Source organism: Chrysemys picta, chromosome 3 (assembly GCF_011386835.1).
Source record: "Chrysemys picta bellii isolate R12L10 chromosome 3, ASM1138683v2, whole genome shotgun sequence".
NCBI classification, from domain to species: Eukaryota; Metazoa; Chordata; order Testudines; family Emydidae; genus Chrysemys; species Chrysemys picta.
Window position 1 is genome coordinate 96,814,828 of NC_088793.1, and position 16,846 is coordinate 96,831,673.

Sequence of the window (16,846 nt, forward strand, 5' to 3'; positions counted from 1 at the left end):
TAAAATTCTAATATTTTAAAAAGAACAGGAGTACTTGTGGCATCTTAGAGACTAACAAATTTATTAGAACATATGCATCCGAAGAAGTGGGCAGTAGCCCACGAAAGCTTATGCTCTAATAAATTTGTTAGTCTCTAAGGTGCCACAAGTACTCCTGTTCTTTTTGCGGATACAGACTAACACGGCTGCTACTCTGAAACCTAATATTTTAAATATCAAACATTGTTAACTATTTGACTGCTGATTACTTTAGAAACACCCAGCTATTTGGGGACTGTAGAGTTTGAGTCCTGTCAGCCCTTCTTCCACCTTAATCTGAAATGCTTTTTATCACCCAATCTTTCAAACCATTGGGCTGATGTATTGCACTCTTGTTGGCAGTCCGCAGGAGGTCACTTTATTCTTCTTCTATGAACTGCAAATATACTGTTTTCTAAATGATGATTAAGGCTATGATTTTTTCACGGAGGTTGCGGAAGTCACAGAATCTTTAACTTCCAGCTACCTCCATGAATTCAGTCTTTTTGACCAGGAGCTGCAGGGTCTGCCCGCTGCGGTGGGGGAACCCTGCAGCTCCCCAGGGCTGTGGGAGCCAGGGGCCCTCTAGAGCTCCCAGCCACCGTGGGCGGTGGGGCCATAGCGCCTGGCAGCGTGGGCCTCCCGTGCAGCTCCCGGCCACTCCGGGCGACGGGACCCTCCACAGCTCCAAGCTGCCGCGGGCAGCGGGGCCACAGCTTCTGGCCAGCGTGGGGGGCAGGGATACCCTGAATCTCCTGGCCACCACGGGTGGCGGAGGTACCCCAGAGCTCTGAGCCGCCAAAGACAGTGGGGCCCCTGGAGTTCTGAGCCGCCGTGGGACCTTCAAAGGTCCTGGCTGCTGCGGGTGCTGGGGATACCCCAGAGCTCTGAGCCCCCACAGGTGGTTGGGACCCCCAGAACTCAGAGTGGCCCCTGCAGCTGCCCAACCTCTGAAGGTGGTGTGGGGACCCCGCATCTGAGCTCCCCATTTTGTCAGGGATATTTTTAGTAGAAGTCAGGGACAGGTCACAGGCTTCCCTGATTTTTTCTTTATTGCCTGGGTCCTGTCCATGACTTTTACTAAAAATATCCGTGACAAAATCTTAGCCTTAATGATGAATGATGAAGGCTGGACCAACAGGAAATTTGTGTTTAATCACAGAGGGAAAAGAAGCCTGCCCTACTTTTCACATGTATCTCACCCAGCTAGAGACATCAGCATGGCCATACTGAGTCAGACCTTCTGACAGTGACTGGTGCCAGATGCTTCAGAGGGAATGAACAGAACAGGGCAGTATCAAGTGATCCATCCCCTGTTGTCTAGTCCCAGCTTCTGGCAATTTGAGGTTTAGGGACACCCAGAGCATGGGGTTGTGTTCCTGACCATTTTAGCTAATAGCCACTGAGGGACCTATCATCTATGAATTTATCTAATTCTTTTTTTAACCCAGTTGTACTTTGGCCTTCACAACAACGAGTTTGATAGGAAACTGACCATTTATTCCTATCCTTTGTCTCCTGACTTTCAACCAGATACTGATCCATGAGAGGACCTTCCTTCTTGTGTGACCGTGCAAAGCTACGGTTAAGAAATTAAGCCCCCAAAGGCAGGAAGTTGAGAAATGACTGTTTTGTACAACATTACAAACTCATCCTAGTTGTACAAATGTGGTATTCTTTTTTTGGTGGTGTTTGATTATATAACTTCATATGTTACTGTTCATATTGTTACGTGTACACTATAAAATACACTCAAAGGCAACACAATAAGTTACCTCAGCCGTAGGAACCTTTAACTTTGGAATTTCCTGACTGTTCCATCTGAAATTTCTCTATCTGAGCCTTTCGGCCTGACACACCAGCAGGAGTAAGCAAGACCAATCTATTCAGCTGCACTGCTTTACATGAGTGGTGGTTTTCACTTGAAGTTTGTAGCTGAAGTGGGAGCTAGATAGCACTGTCTGGGTGTATGGTGACTGCAGTTTTTTTATATTGATCCAAAGTGAACTTGGCAAGCGTATGAAACAGTAATATTGAATGAGAAAAACCCAGGGCACAAGAAAGCTATGCTACACATCTCCCAAGGACTGAGTTCAAAGTAATTTGAAGCTGAGAGGCTGTGCATACCTACATAATTGCACTATGATACTTTTCTGCATTAGTAAGACGCCCATGAGTGGCTCTCCTCCCCTATATCATTACATCTTTACTAGCTCTGTGGTGTAATGGATAGGAAAATGAATGAAATTGTACTTTCCCAATGCAGTCAATTGTCTATGGCTTTTAAACTGCATTAAAGCCTCCAACCTCAAACCAAGCAGTTCTTGATGCCTGTTTTCTTTCCTGTTCTGTGAGGTATTTGCATGTAGGGGACAGTTGGGTTTGGTTCATCCGGTAAATGTTTTCCTCCACTTCAACAGGCTTTTACTTAAGATGCTTTTTTCATGTGTCCCTTTGAACTCAGAGTTTTAGATTAACTTTTACAATTGCTTTAAAAATGCTTTAAATATCTTTAATTTAGAATTGTCTGTTTGTTTCCCCTTCCATACGCCAAGGTTTTTCTGGTACATATTGTTCTGTAACTATTATTTTCTTATATTAATCTTTAGTTCATGTATTTTTCCCCCTTTGCCTCCCCACCTCAAGGTTCCTGTAATCTGGGAGTAATGCTGTCTCTGAAAAACACACAGTATGAAACTGACTTCCAGTGTGTGGTCTCATGAAAAGTTTCCTCTCTGTGATGTGAGTGAATGCTAGTGAGCAAATTCTCTAAATTGCCCAGTTAGCAAAGTGAGACCTTTGAATCTTAAACAGTATTAGACAAAGCCATCTTGAGTTCCAATCTCAGCTCTCATTTCTATGTTTTTGGGCAAGTCACTTAAGCCTGCTTAAATTTAAGCATCTGAGCTGTCCTACTGATCTTGATGGCACTATTCAGGCACTTAAAATTAAGCACATGCACAAGTGCAGGATTGGGACCTTCTGTACGCTTAGGTTTTGACAAACATTTCCCAATATTGTTCACACCAGTGAATCTTTAGTATTCCTACCATTGCATCCAGTGGTAGAGTAGACAAAGGATTACAATTTTCAAAAGCACCTAAGTGGTTTTGGCTTAGGCTCCTAAGTCCCATTTTCAAAAGAAACTTGGGCACCTAGGAACCTAAATTTTATTGACATTCAAGTGACTTAAGAGCCTAGGTGCTTTTAAAATTTTTATCCAATATGCAGCAGCAACTGGCATTCTCAATGCCATTTCAGTTACACCTGCTCTGAGCAGGTTCGATAAAGTGGGCTTAAACATCTATAGCTGCAAAAGCCTTGTTTAGGCTAGTGCTCATGCTTTCACCTGTACTAATTGTAACAACGGTGGGAAATATTTGCCAGAAGGAGGCTGGTGTGGACAAGACTTTAACTTCCTGCTTTAGCTTCCTCATCAGTAAAATGGGGTTCATACTTAGGCCATGTCTACACCACAAACGTATATCTACACAAGTTACGTTGGCATACAGCCGCCATAGTTGGTACATCATTTCTGCATGTGCATACTTGGCTCCTTGTACTGGCAGTGCATTTCCTCACCAGAAGTGCTTGTATCAATGGAGAGTGCGGTACACCATGGGTAGGAATTCCATGTGCAACTCACTGCCATCCAGCGCACTGTCTTTTATGTAATGGGGCCAAAACGAGTCATGCCAGGGTGACTGGGAGCCTGGGGTCAACTTCCCTGTTTGCAACTGTCTCCATCCCATAAGGGTACCTGTATCCTATAATTTTCACACTTTCTTTTTCAAAATCCTACAAACCTACTCTGTCCTCCTCACTGTCCACCATCTCTGACAGACGCATGGAGCCTGCACAGCTCTGCACTATTGTTATGAGCGTTGCAAGCACAGGGCGCACAATCCTGGAATATTTGAAGAGCTGCAAGAACCAATTGAGTGCTGTTGGACAGAGCGAGAACCAATTCAGGGCTGTTGGTGGTGTTCACAGAGCAGCTGCAGGTGGTGGAGCACCGCTCCTGGGTGAGAAACAAGCACTGACTGGTGGGATCGCACTATAATGCAGGTTTGGGATGACTAGAAGTGGCTGCAGAACTTGCACATCTGAAAGGCCATATTCCTAGATCTGTATGCCGAGTAGGATGACCAGATAGCAAGTGTGAAAAATCGGGACAGAAGGTGAGGAGTAATAGGTACGTATATAAGAAAAAGCCCCCAAACTCGGGACTGTCCCTGTAAAATTAGGACATCTGGACACCCTAATGCCTAGCTTGCCCCAGTCCTCCAATGCAGGAACACCAAAATGAGAGCTGCTCAGACGGTGGAGAAGCAAATGTCTATCACACTGTAGACACTTGCAATGCCAGATTGCTACTGGTCAATCAAGAATCAGTTTGGAGTCAGGAAATCCACCGTGGGGGCTGTTGTGATGCAAGTGTGCAGGGTCATTAATCACATCCTGGCTACTTTTCTATGGTTATGCAAGCATTGGTGGATCACTGGGATGCTTCACCAATATCAGTGTGGGCTGCTCAGGAAAGGTGCATGACACTTGCATCTTTAAGAACGCAGGACTGTTCAGAAAACTACAAGCAGAGACTTTATTTCCCAATCGGCAGATTACCATTGGGAATGTTGAAATGCCAATAGTGATCCTGAGGGACCCAATCTACCCTCTACTCATGATGCCATATACCAGCCACCTTGACAGCACCAAAGAACAATTCAGCTATTGGCTCAGCAGGTGCAGAATGACCGTTGAATGTGCTTTTGATTGATTGAAGGGTTGCTGGAGTTGGTTACTCACAACATTGGAACTCAGTGGGAAAAATATCCCAATGGTTATCGCTGCCTGCTGTGTCTGGCATAATGTATGTAAAGCAAAGGGGGAAATGTTTCCACCAGGGTGGAGGGCGGAGGTGGAGCGGCTGAATTTGAACAAGGGCTAAGAGACGAGCTCAAAGGTTTAGGAAGGCTTTGAAAGACCATTTTAATAGCAAGCCAGAGTAGTGTGTGTTGTAGTGTGCTCTACTTGGCCTTGCACTTTTGTAGCCTGGTAGGAATTGTGTGGTGATTGCTGTCCATGTAGGAATGTAACATTGTCAATGCACCTCTTAATTTTGTTAGTGAATGATCCTACTCTGAAACCTATTAGTTGTGTGACATTGTGCAGTAAGAGGTAATTAGTTATTTTCAGAACTGCTGAGCGCTCGGCGGCATATGTTGTGTACTAATAAAGATGAATTGTGCTCCAAATAGAATTTTATTCTGTAACAAAATCAGTGCAAAAAAACCCTGTGATTTTAAAACAAATACCCTAATAAATTAAGAGAACAGAACTTATGAAGGGGAAAGAACATTATGTCCATTTTAGCTACACATACACCAATCATGGCTTTCACAGGTTAGTGTATGTGAAGATGTGATTGGAGTGGAGTGGTAGGGGTAGTGCAGTGACCCCGATGCCATGTGGAATGTATACAGAGATCCCAATATTGAGTTCTCAGTGGGCTGCAGAGGGAGGCAAGCACTGGATTGTTGAATCTGCAGGTCCACCAGAGTCTGCAGCATCTGTGCGTATTGCTTGAGAAGCCCCATTGTGTCCTGGTGCATCTCCCTCTCCTTTTCCTGCTGGGACTCCTGTCTCCTCACCACTCTTTCCTTCTTCAGGCTGATCGCAGTGTTCATGCTCATGGTCCGATGCAGCACCGGCTTGCAGGATCTTGCTGAACATGTTATCTCAAGTCCTCTTCTTTTTCCTCATCTGGCTCAGGCATTGTGTGGTGGTGAAGGCTGCAGTGGCAGCAGCTGAAGATAAGACACAGAGGTACCATGGTCAGTGCATTCACTACAGAAAGTGAAACTTAAGATTTTGAAGTCGCTCCCCTCAAATATTAAGCACTACAGTCTCACTTTTGCTTGGGAATGCTTGTGCACGGTGGCAGTCATGGCATTAGCCATGGTGAGTATGACCCACCAAGGGTAGGGGAAATGAGGAGGGAATTGCTTGGTTGTATGAGTCTAATTATCAGGGGCGGCTCTATGTATTTTGCTGCCCCAAGCACGGCGGTGAGGCGGCCTTCGGCGGCATACCTGCGGGAGGTCCACCGGTCCCGCGCCTTCAGCGTACCCGACGCCGAAGCCACGGGACCGGCGGACCTCCCGCAGGCATACTGCCGAAGGCAGCCTCACTGCCACCCTCACGGCGACCAGCAGGCCACCCCCCACAGTTTGCTGCCCTAGGCACACGCTTGGTGCGCTGGTGCCTGGAGCTGCCCCTGCTAATAATTGAGGGCAATGGCACTGAATACTGGCCCCATTTTCCACATGTGGTGGTGATTTTAGCTGATATCTCACTCCTGAGGGTCACAAAGGCAGAGAGAGCACAGGAGCCACTGGCATCCCAAAATGGCTGAGCCCATATGCTGCTAGCTTGTGTACTGCAATGATGCCTGCTGCCGGTATCACTGAGTGGCACAGAAAAGTGTCCTGCCACAGAGGAAGAAAGAAGGCAGACCTCTGTAGACACCTTCGGCAGAGGACTGCAGAGTACTTCATGAAAGTTTCATCGAGATCTCTCAGGAGATTCAAGGGACATCCCTATGTACATAAACAAACTGCTCTGCTTGCCCCCGCCCGCCCCCCAACTCTAGAGGAGAATGAAAAGTAGATAGCAACTCTGCCTTTCTTGATTGTACCACTACCTCTTCTACCATGAATAAAGTCATGAAAAGTCAAAAGATGTGTCCTGCTGCTTTGGGGGTGCCATCCCTGTAACTGAAAATTTACCTACACATTTACCCCAGGTTCCTTCCCCTGCATCAGCCTGGACTGCAGCGGAGTCAAAAAATGGTCCTGGCTTGAGGCACAGCAGGATCCCCTGATCATCTGTCCCCCATACTTCTCCTCTTCCGCCTCCACAATCTCTTCCTCCTCACTGTTCACAGCAGGGACCTGTGAATCAGGTTTCACAGAAGTATCAAGAGTGCTGTTGGGGTGGGGGTGGAGTGTCTCCACCGAGTATGGTATGCAGCTCTTTGTAAAAGCAACAGGTCTGCAGCTCAGCACAAAAAGAACAGGAGTACTTGTGGCACCTTAGAGACTAACAAATTTATTAGAGCATAAGCTTTCGTAGGCTATGAAAGCTTATACTCTAATAAATTTGTTAGTCTCTAAGGTGCCACAAGTACTCCTGTTCTTTTTGAGGATACAGACTAACACGGCTGCTACTCTGAAGCTCAGCACAGGATCACTTCTTGTCCTCCCTGGCCTTCTGCAGCTCCCTGTCTTTCACCCAGCACTGCTGCTGGTCCCTGTCTTAGCCCTTCTTCTGCATCCCTTTGTAATCTGCTCATAGATGTCCACATTTCTTTGGTTGGATCAGAGTTGTGCCTGCACAGACTCTTCTCCCCATTGGCCCAGGAGATCCAATATCTCCAGTCTACTCCAGGCAGGAGTGCGTCTGGAGTGTGTAGCTGGCATGATCAGCTGGGCAGTTGCACTTAACCATGGAGAGCTGCTAGGTGTGCTCACCAAGCCAGGCCATCAAGAAAAGGAATTTCAAAAATTTGTGGGGCTTTAAAGGGAGGACAGGGACTTCTGGCCTGCTTGACCACTGGACAGTGCAGTTCAAAATGGTGACCAGAGTGGGTCAGTGGGGGACGCTGGAGGACAGTTAGGTTTGACATAACTAATGCAGTGTTTACACTTGCACTGCATGGACTTAAGTACATTGGCCATGGCTCTAGGCCGCTTGGGAAGGTGATGTTAGTATGTTGGAGCAATGGGGTGCTCACAGCGGTGGGAGACACATGCACAAGTAGGTCGACATAAGCTGCCTTGCATCAACATAACAGTGTAGCGTAGACCAGGCCTCCATTATCTCCCTGAGAGAGGTGCAGAAGATTAATTACTTTAATTTTTATAAAGTGCTCTGATAATGAAAAAATACTTTGATTAGATGTAAAAGGCTATTACAATAGGCTTAGATGTTCTGCTAAGGTTTTGCCTCAAAACCAAGTACATTCTCAAATGACCCTGTCCTTTAACTCAGTGGTTCTCAACCGGGGGTCTGCAGCCCCCAAGGAGCCACAAGCCCTTTCGGGGGGCCGCAGGGCCCTATGGCTGAAACCAGGTGCCCCAAGCCCTGGCACCCCCCATGGGGCTGAAGCCGGGAGCCCTGGGAGTGGCACGGGGCTGAAGTCAGCAGCTCTGCCCTGGAAGCGGCGCGGGGCTGAAGCTAGCACCCCCTGAAGCTGGGAGCAGCACAGGGCTGAAGCCGGGAGCCCCAGTCTGCCTCTCCTCCCCCACTGAAGCTGGGAGCCATGTGTGACTGAAGCCCCGAGCCCCGGTGCTCCCCATGGACAGAAGCCCTGAGCCCATGGACAGAGTTGGGGGGGCACAAGGTGTTGGCCCCCCAAACTGCACTGCCTTACCCAGAGTGGGGTAGTCCAGGGGCAGCTCCACCCCCACACACCACCTCCTCTCCCTCAGCCCCCCCTCAGGCCACATTGTAAGTGGGAAGCCAGAGCCAGGCAATGCGGGGCAGCTGCTCCTCTGGCTGGTGTTGCCATGGGGTGGGCAGCTGTGGCATTCCCCCATCAGCTGCTGGTGCCCGGGGTTGCAGCTGCTCCTCAGCTCCCAGCTCTCTTTGATTGCTCACCCAGCCAGTAAGAGCCACCCTGGTGGGGGGACCTGGATCCGGAGCCAGCAGAGCCCTCTGGGAGCAGCCACCGCAGGGGGAGCCCTCCTGGCACACAGCCCCTAACTATCCTTCTCCCTGCAACCTGAGCTACCCCCCTGCCCGCACACAGCCCATAGCTACCCCCTGCCTGCACAAAGCCTCTAGCTACCCCCTGCATGCACCCTGACCTACCCCTGTGCCCACACACAGCCCCTAGCTACCTCCTGCCTGCACACTGAGCTACCTGTGCCCGTACACAGCCTCTAGCTACCCCCTGCCTGCACCCTGACCTACCCCTGTGCCCGCACACAGCCCCAGCTACCCCCTACAAGAGAGAGCAGAAAGAACAAGGTGACAGAGAAGAAACATACAGGAATCAAGACGGGGACTGGGTGGGAGGAGAGAAGTGGCGGCAGAAGACACTTAAATTACAGGGATCTAGAAAAAAAAATAAAGGAGCTGAAAGAATTCATAAACAAACCCTCCCACTTCCATTTGAAACAGCCAACAGTAGGTATGGCGATACCCCCCCAGACATAGATTCATAGATTATAGGACTGGAAGGGACCTCGAGAGGTCATCGAGTCCAGTCCCCTGCCCGCATGGCAGGACCAAATACTGTCTAGACCATCCCTGATAGACATTTATCTAACCTACTCTTAAATATCTCCAGAGACGGAGATTCCACAACCTCCCTAGGCAATTTATTCCAGTGTTTAACCACCCTGACAGTTAGGAACTTTTTCCTAATGTCCAACCTAGACCTCCCTTGCTGCAGTTTAAACCCATTGTTTCTGGTTCTATCCTTAGAGGCTAAGGTGAACAAGTTCTCTCCCTCCTCCTTATGACACCCTTTTAGATACCTGTAAACTGCTATCATGTCCCCTCTCAGTCTTCTCTTTTCCAAACTGAACAAACCCAATTCTTTCAGCCTTCCTTCATAGGTCATGTTCTCAAGACCTTTAATCATTCTTGTTGCTCTTCTTTGGACCCTTTCAAATTTCTCCACATCTTTTTTAAAATGCGGCGCCCAGAACTGGACACAATACTCCAGCTGAGGCCTAACCAGAGCAGAGTAGAGCGGAAGAATGACTTCTCGTGTCTTGCTTGCAACACACCTGTTAATACATCCCAGAATCATGTTTGCTTTTTTTGCAACAGCATCACACTGTTGACTCATATTTAGCTTGTGGTCCACTATAACCCCTAGATCCCTTTCTGCCCTACTCCTACCTAGACAGTCTTTTCCCATTCTGTATGTGTGAAATTGATTTTTCCTTCCTAAGTGGAGCACTTTGCATTTGTCTTTGTTAAACTTCATCCTGTTTAACTCAGACCATTTCTCCAATTTGTCCAGATCATTTTGAATTATGACCCTGTCCTCCAAAGTAGTTGCAATCCCTCCCAGTTTGGTATCATCCGCAAACTTAATAAGCGTACTTTCTATGCCAATATCTAAGTCGTTGATGAAGATATTGAACAGAGCCGGTCCCAAAACAGACCCCTGCGGTACCCCACTCGTTACGCCTTTCCAGCAGGATTGGGAACCATTAATAACAACTCTCTGAGTACGGTTATCCAGCCAGTTATGCACCCACCTTATAGTAGCCCCATCTAAATTGTATTTGCCTAGTTTATCGATAAGAATATCATGCGAGACCGTATCAAATGCCTTACTAAAGTCTAGGTATACCACATCCACCGCTTCACCCTTATCTACAAGGCTCGTTATCCTATCAAAGAAAGCTATCAGATTGGTTTGACATGATTTGTTCTTCACAAATCCATGCTGGCTGTTCCCTATCACCTTACCACCTTCCAAGTGTTTGCAGATGATTTCCTTAATTACTTGCTCCATTATCTTCCCTGGCACAGAAGTTAAACTAACTGGTCTGTAGTTTCCTGGGTTGTTTTTATTTCCCTTTTTATAGATGGGCACTATATTTGCCCTTTTCCAGTCTTCTGGAATCTCTCCCGTCTCCCATGACTTTCCAAAGATAATAGCTAGAGGCTCAGATACCTCCTCTATTAGCTCCTTGAGTATTCTAGGATGCATTTCATCAGGCCCGGGTGACTTGCAGGCATCTAACTTTTCTAAGTGATTTTTACCTTGTTCTTTTTTTATTTTATCCGCTAAACCTACCCCCTTCCCATTAGTATTCACTATGTTAGGCATTCCTTCAGACTTCTCGGTGAAGACCGAAACAAAGAAGTCATTAAGCATCTCTGCCATTTCCAAGTTTCCTGTTACTGTTTCTCCCTCTTCACTAAGCAGTGGGCCTACCCTGTCTTTGGTCTTCCTCTTGCTTCTAATGTATTGATAAAAAGTCTTCTTGTTTCCTTTTATTCCCGTAGCTAATTTGAGCTCATTTTGTGCCTTTGCCTTTCTAATCTTGCCCCTGCATTCCTGTGTTGTTTGCCTATATTCATCCTTTGTAATCTGTCCTAGTTTCCATTTTTTATATGACTCCTTTTTATTTTTTAGATCGTGCAAGATCTCGTGGTTAAGCCAAGGTGGTCTTTTGCCACATTTTCTATCTTTCCTAACCAGCGGAATAGCTTGCTTTTGGGCCCTTAATAGTGTCCCTTTGAAAAACTGCCAACTCTCCTCAGTTGTTTTTCCCCTCAGTCTTGATTCCCATGGGACCTTACCTATCATCTCTCGGAGCTTCCCAAAATCTGCCTTCCTGAAATCCATTGTCTCTATTTTGCTGTTCTCCCTTCTACCCTTCCTTAGAATTGCAAACTCTATGATTTCATGATCACTTTCACCCAGGCTGCCTTCTACTTTCACATTCTCAACGAGTTCCTCCCTATTTGTTAAAATCAAGTCTAGAACAGCTTCCCCCCTAGTAGCTTTTTCAACCTTCTGAAATAAAAAGTTGTCTCCAATGCAGTCCAAGAATTTGTTGGATAGTCTGTGCCCCGCTGTGTTATTTTCCCAACATATATCCGGATAGTTGAAGTCCCCCATCACCACCAAATCTTGGGCTTTGGATGATTTTGTTAGTTGCTTGAAAAAAGCCTCATCCACCTCTTCCACCTGGTTAGGTGGCCTGTAGTAGACTCCTAGCATGACATACAATGAAATCATCCCCTCCACATGCCAGTATCGCTGCAACCTGCTATAATGACATCCTAGAACCTAGAGATAGAAAAGACATGTTATGTCAGCTTATCCATCTTCCCCCTTTCCCATGTCTCCAACATGCTTACCTTGGCCAAAGCAGGATTGCTCTCTACTTTCTATATATTCATTCTTAAATTCTGTGTCTCTCTTTTAGGATGACTCACAGGATGGGTATTGTACCACATCCTAATGGAGACTGCAGTTTCACAGTCTAAACAGGAGCTCACTGATAAGGAATGTTTCCTGAGATTCAGCAATTAACTCTGTTTCATCCCATTACCTCTAGTGTTATGGTTGGATCACTTCATCTCACCCCTGTGTGTTCACGCTCTTCAAATACTTGTGAACTGCAATCATGCATCCACTCCTTATTCGTAGTTTAGCTAAGCTATCATTATTTAATGCCTTTAATTTTCCTTGATTAAATCAATCCTTGAAGGCTTCAAGCACCAAGCACCACTGCTACTGCCCAGAGAGTTGAATGGGTGATAGCAATGGTGGGAGATTTTCTGCAGAAAAGCCGAGTATAGACAAAGCTATATAGAACCTGGTCTAGCTCTCATTGGGAGACCCATAGGAAGTACTGTTTATAGTACATTACAGCACCCAGATATGATACTTCTGCGTATACAGCCCAGCATTTTATTGGCTTTTTCCTTGGACTCTTTTTCTCCATTTACACAGATAATTAGTCGGTTGCAGGAGTAATATTCTACTATAATTCCTCAAGGCTACTAGGATGATAGTTGCTCTTTTAGCATCATTTTCTTTTAGCACTCATTCTCGCTTACCAAAATACCATCAAAAAGTGACCTTGCACATTTTTAAGGATCTCACAGCACTGAAAAGAAAAATCAGAATAATCTTCCAGGGAACTCAGGAATTATGTATAAATTCAGAGAGAGGCATAAAGGAGTCAGTAGTTCTTTGCTAAAATCTTTTTTTGTAGCGGATCTCTTTTACTGCTTTTTTCTCTGAACATTCATTCTCATTGTTCTTTATTAATAATCATTTTCTATATACTTTTATTTTGCTTCTTGTTATTTTGCTACTGTCCATGTGTGTTGGATTTGTGGATGGCTCCCTCTCTGCCCCCATTTTTCCCCTTCCTGCAAATGCTATTCAGCACATACCACAAATTAGCAAATGGTATTAACATCTTAGAATTCTCAAATGCTCGAGCCACCAGCTTTTGGGCAAATGGGCACTACAGAAAAACCTGAGAACATGAATATATCATCTCAGCATTAAGCAGTTGTCCAAGTTCAAAGGACAGATGCTGGCTGCCTTTTTTCTTTGAGCCTGAAATACTATTTGACTCAAAAGAGCGATTGCCCATTCTGCCATGGGATGAAGAAGTTGCCTAGAAACTGCCTGGCTGGACTCCACCACCTGATATTTACTAGGTGCCTGGGACCTCTGCTGGAGCAAACAGGACAAGTATTAGTGTCCCTAATTCAGGCACAGAGAAGAAAACCTTGGTTCCTTCAGGAAGAAATGAGGGTGGTGGTGGTGGGAATGATAAACATATATATACAAATATTTTTGTGTAGAGTTCACTGTGACCTCTGAAGTTAAATGTGTGATAAGTGTGGTTACAAGTACAGTAAAGTGACACTGTTAGGTCCCCCTGGGATTTAGGTTAGTTGGATTTCTTTCATCTGAAAACCTGAGTTTGTTTTAAAGGTTAATTTTTTTAAAAACCGTGCACACAAGGTACAGCAATAGCTCATGCCTATACGCCAATGTTTTCCACCCGTGGAAGCGCAATAATTAAATGGCAAAAACCTGTCAAAAAGTGGGTGGGGGGTTATTCTAAGGATTTTATCTAGACGTAGTTACTGTATTTGCAGGGTAAAAATAAATAGCCACAAACAAAGAAAATATGACTAAAGATTTCACATTTGTTTTTGAAATATGTTTAGCAGCACAAAGATATGGGCCCTTTTTTGTGGCTTTCAGAGCCAGAGTTGAGATGATAGATGAAGATGCGGCAGGGCACCCTGCCAGCATTAGTTGGGGGCATTCTGCCTGCAGAAAGCTGAGGCATGGATCATGCCTTTGGTAAGAAGCAGTTTTCACACCTTTTTTTAAAGAGGTGCAGTGTGGGCTCACATCAGCACCAACCTCCAGCAGATGTACAAGGGGCGATATGAGCATGGCCCCACCACACTCAGCCATGCCTTTTTTAGGGTTTGCAGTGCCTCTGGCTGTGCTAGCCCAGCCCCTTCCCAGGTAAGCAAGGGAGAAGATGTATGAAGCCCCTTTCCCTATCATCTCCACTAGGACAACCACAACAAGGAAGAATTCCACACCCATTCCATCACACCTCATAGACTCTAAGGTCAGAAGGGACCATTATGATCATCTGGTCTGACCCCCTGCATGCTGCAGGCCATAAAACCGTCCCTACCCCTTCCCTGGACTCTGCCGTTGAAGTCCCCAATCCTGTTTTTAGTGACTTCAATTGGCAGAGACCCTCCTGCTAGAGATCCCTGCCCCATGCTGATATAGTACTTGCAGCCCTGTTGATGCCTGGTGGAAAACTTTGAAAATCTGTTTAGAGACTGTTTTGCCTATATAGCTTCACTCTTCTTTCTATTCTTTGCTCTCTCTCTACCCGCCCCCAATTTTATTATTAAGGATAGTAGCATGAAAATTGAATCTTTCTTTAAGAGTTCATCTGCTCCTGTTATTTAATTCCATACCTGATGTCTTAATACTTTTTCTGACATCAAAACTGATTATGAAATCACAGTTGAGGGATTGTCATTTTAGGTAGGGAATAAGTAGCAGAAGCAAATGAACTCTTCAGAAATAAGGATCCTGGTTTTCCTCTAGCAATTTTTTAAAAATTTCCATATTACATACTATGGACAGGCAACCATAGTTGAAGACTAATAAATATGTCTATTACTTTGTGTAACTATGACTAATAGTATTTTCTGTGTTTTAGATTTACTATCTATTAGTTAATAGGGCAGACCATGACCTGAATGGTGTCCCTCAAGTCCATACCTGGATGGGAATGGCTGTGTTTATCTCTCTCCCCTACTACTCAGAAAACCTGGTCATAGCTCTCTTTTTCATGGCATCCCTCTCCTCTAGATCCCAAGAAGATCGTTCTGTAGATTCCACAAAGTGTCCCAAGAAAAGTTAACAGTGCCTGGGGCTGACAAACAATCAGTCCTTACTGGCAATCTAAGGTGGTGGCTGTTACTCAAATCAGGGCTTGGAGGGGGTTGGATATTTTAATATTCAAGCCAAACTATTGTTTAATGTCTAAGCTGATTTCCAAACTTTTATCTGGTGGTTAACCCTTTCTCTCCTGCTTCCAATCGCCCAGCCAGGATTACGACTTTTAGCAGAACACTGTGGTAGCAGAAGTTTGACAAATTTTACTTAATTTTCAGCTGACAGTCTTAAATTTCCTAGGATGCTTACATGGAATACGGAATACACATTACTAAAGATCTTTTAAGAGATAGCATTTAGTGTTGTTTTGAACCGGGGGAGGAGGGAATCTTTCTTTCTGATACCTTCCCTGTGAGGGTTTTACAGGCACTCAGACACACATCCATGCACACAACCATACCTTCACATCATAAACTAACAAAAAGGTTGGGATGTCTCCCAGAAAATGAAAACAAAAGGAAAAAGTCAGAAAAAAAAAAAGGGTCAGGAGCTATAGCTGCAGTCAAGGAAGTAGATGATGTTATAGCTGGCACAGTACTTCACAGTAGAGGGCTTTTCAGTTGCTGGGAGACTGGTCAAAGGCTGGTGTAGCCGGTTTATTGAGGTCATGATTTCCTTCCCTGGAGGTAATTAGTCCTGGGGTTCTGAAACATCAGTCTTCTTTTGTCTCCAAAAAGTGATGGTCTCAGCTTTCTCCTTGATTTTGATGGGTGGTAACTACACTTTGCAGCACCTTCCCCTGAGGGTCTTCAGGCACATCAGTTGTGAAAACTACCTTCAATTCTGATAATATGGCCCAATAAGATTTGTTTTATGTCATCCTGGGCTCATGTCATTTTCTGGGAAGTCCTGCTGAAACCAGCAGCTTTTTAAAAAATATTCAGTGTTTTATGCCATATGCCCTGAAAATATCAAAATGAAAAAGACAAACGACCACTTTTGAGGAAGTTAACATGGAATTACCTGGGTAACAAAGACCTAGAACTTCAGAGTTAGGTAGGCAGGCAAGTATTATTATCCTTATTTTTTGCAGAGTTTAAGTAACATGCCCAAAATATGAGAGAGTCAACAGGTATCTGTTATAATACTTAGTCCTGCCATGACTGCAGGGGACTGATTAGATGACCTCTCAAAGTCCCTTTCGGGCCTAAAATGCTATGATCACCTTATGGAGTGTATCCTCAAATTCTGTAAAAACAGCTGATTACAAAAGTCCTAACAAAAACATACCAGCCACTTAATGTGAATTCACCAGCAACATTAAGAAGAAACTCAGACAGTTTATAACATACGTCCCATCATTTCTTGCAAACAAGGCTATTTGGCAATCTTTATATTTTAAGTACTGGGTCATAAATCATGCAACTTATCTCTTTGGAAATTTCCATCTTATAGAAGAAAGGTGACTATAAAGGTGATCAAATTAAAAACCTATTTAAAATAAAAAAATGTTATATGAGGTCTGTATTCTCATGTATGCTATTTCTCTTGCACTTGGAAAGATGTACATATGTGTTGGCAAAGGTGCTAGATGCAAGAAAAATAGTTATTGGTGAAAAGTGGGTATAATTAATTTTGACTCTTTTGCCTCAATTAGAATTTATATTTAACCCAAACTGATTTTGTGAACTTTTGCAAAGCTTCCTTACTGTTTGCATTATTTAGGCTTTTTAAATTAAAAAAAGGCATCTAGCTCGCTTTTCTCTATTGCATCAGACAGCTGTTTGGAACCCTACTAAGTAAATACATTAGCAGTCACACAACCAAAGCTACCATGCATTTTTGGTACTTGGAGGGAAGGAGGATACATTTTATGGT

At 44.9% G+C, this 16,846-nt stretch overlaps 1 protein-coding gene across 10 annotated transcripts in view; it reads left to right on the forward strand.

Moving 5' to 3' along the window:
• Positions 1-16,846, forward strand: part of NCOA7 (nuclear receptor coactivator 7) — a 142,162-nt gene that overhangs the window by 74,821 nt on the left and 50,495 nt on the right. The window lies entirely within an intron of this gene.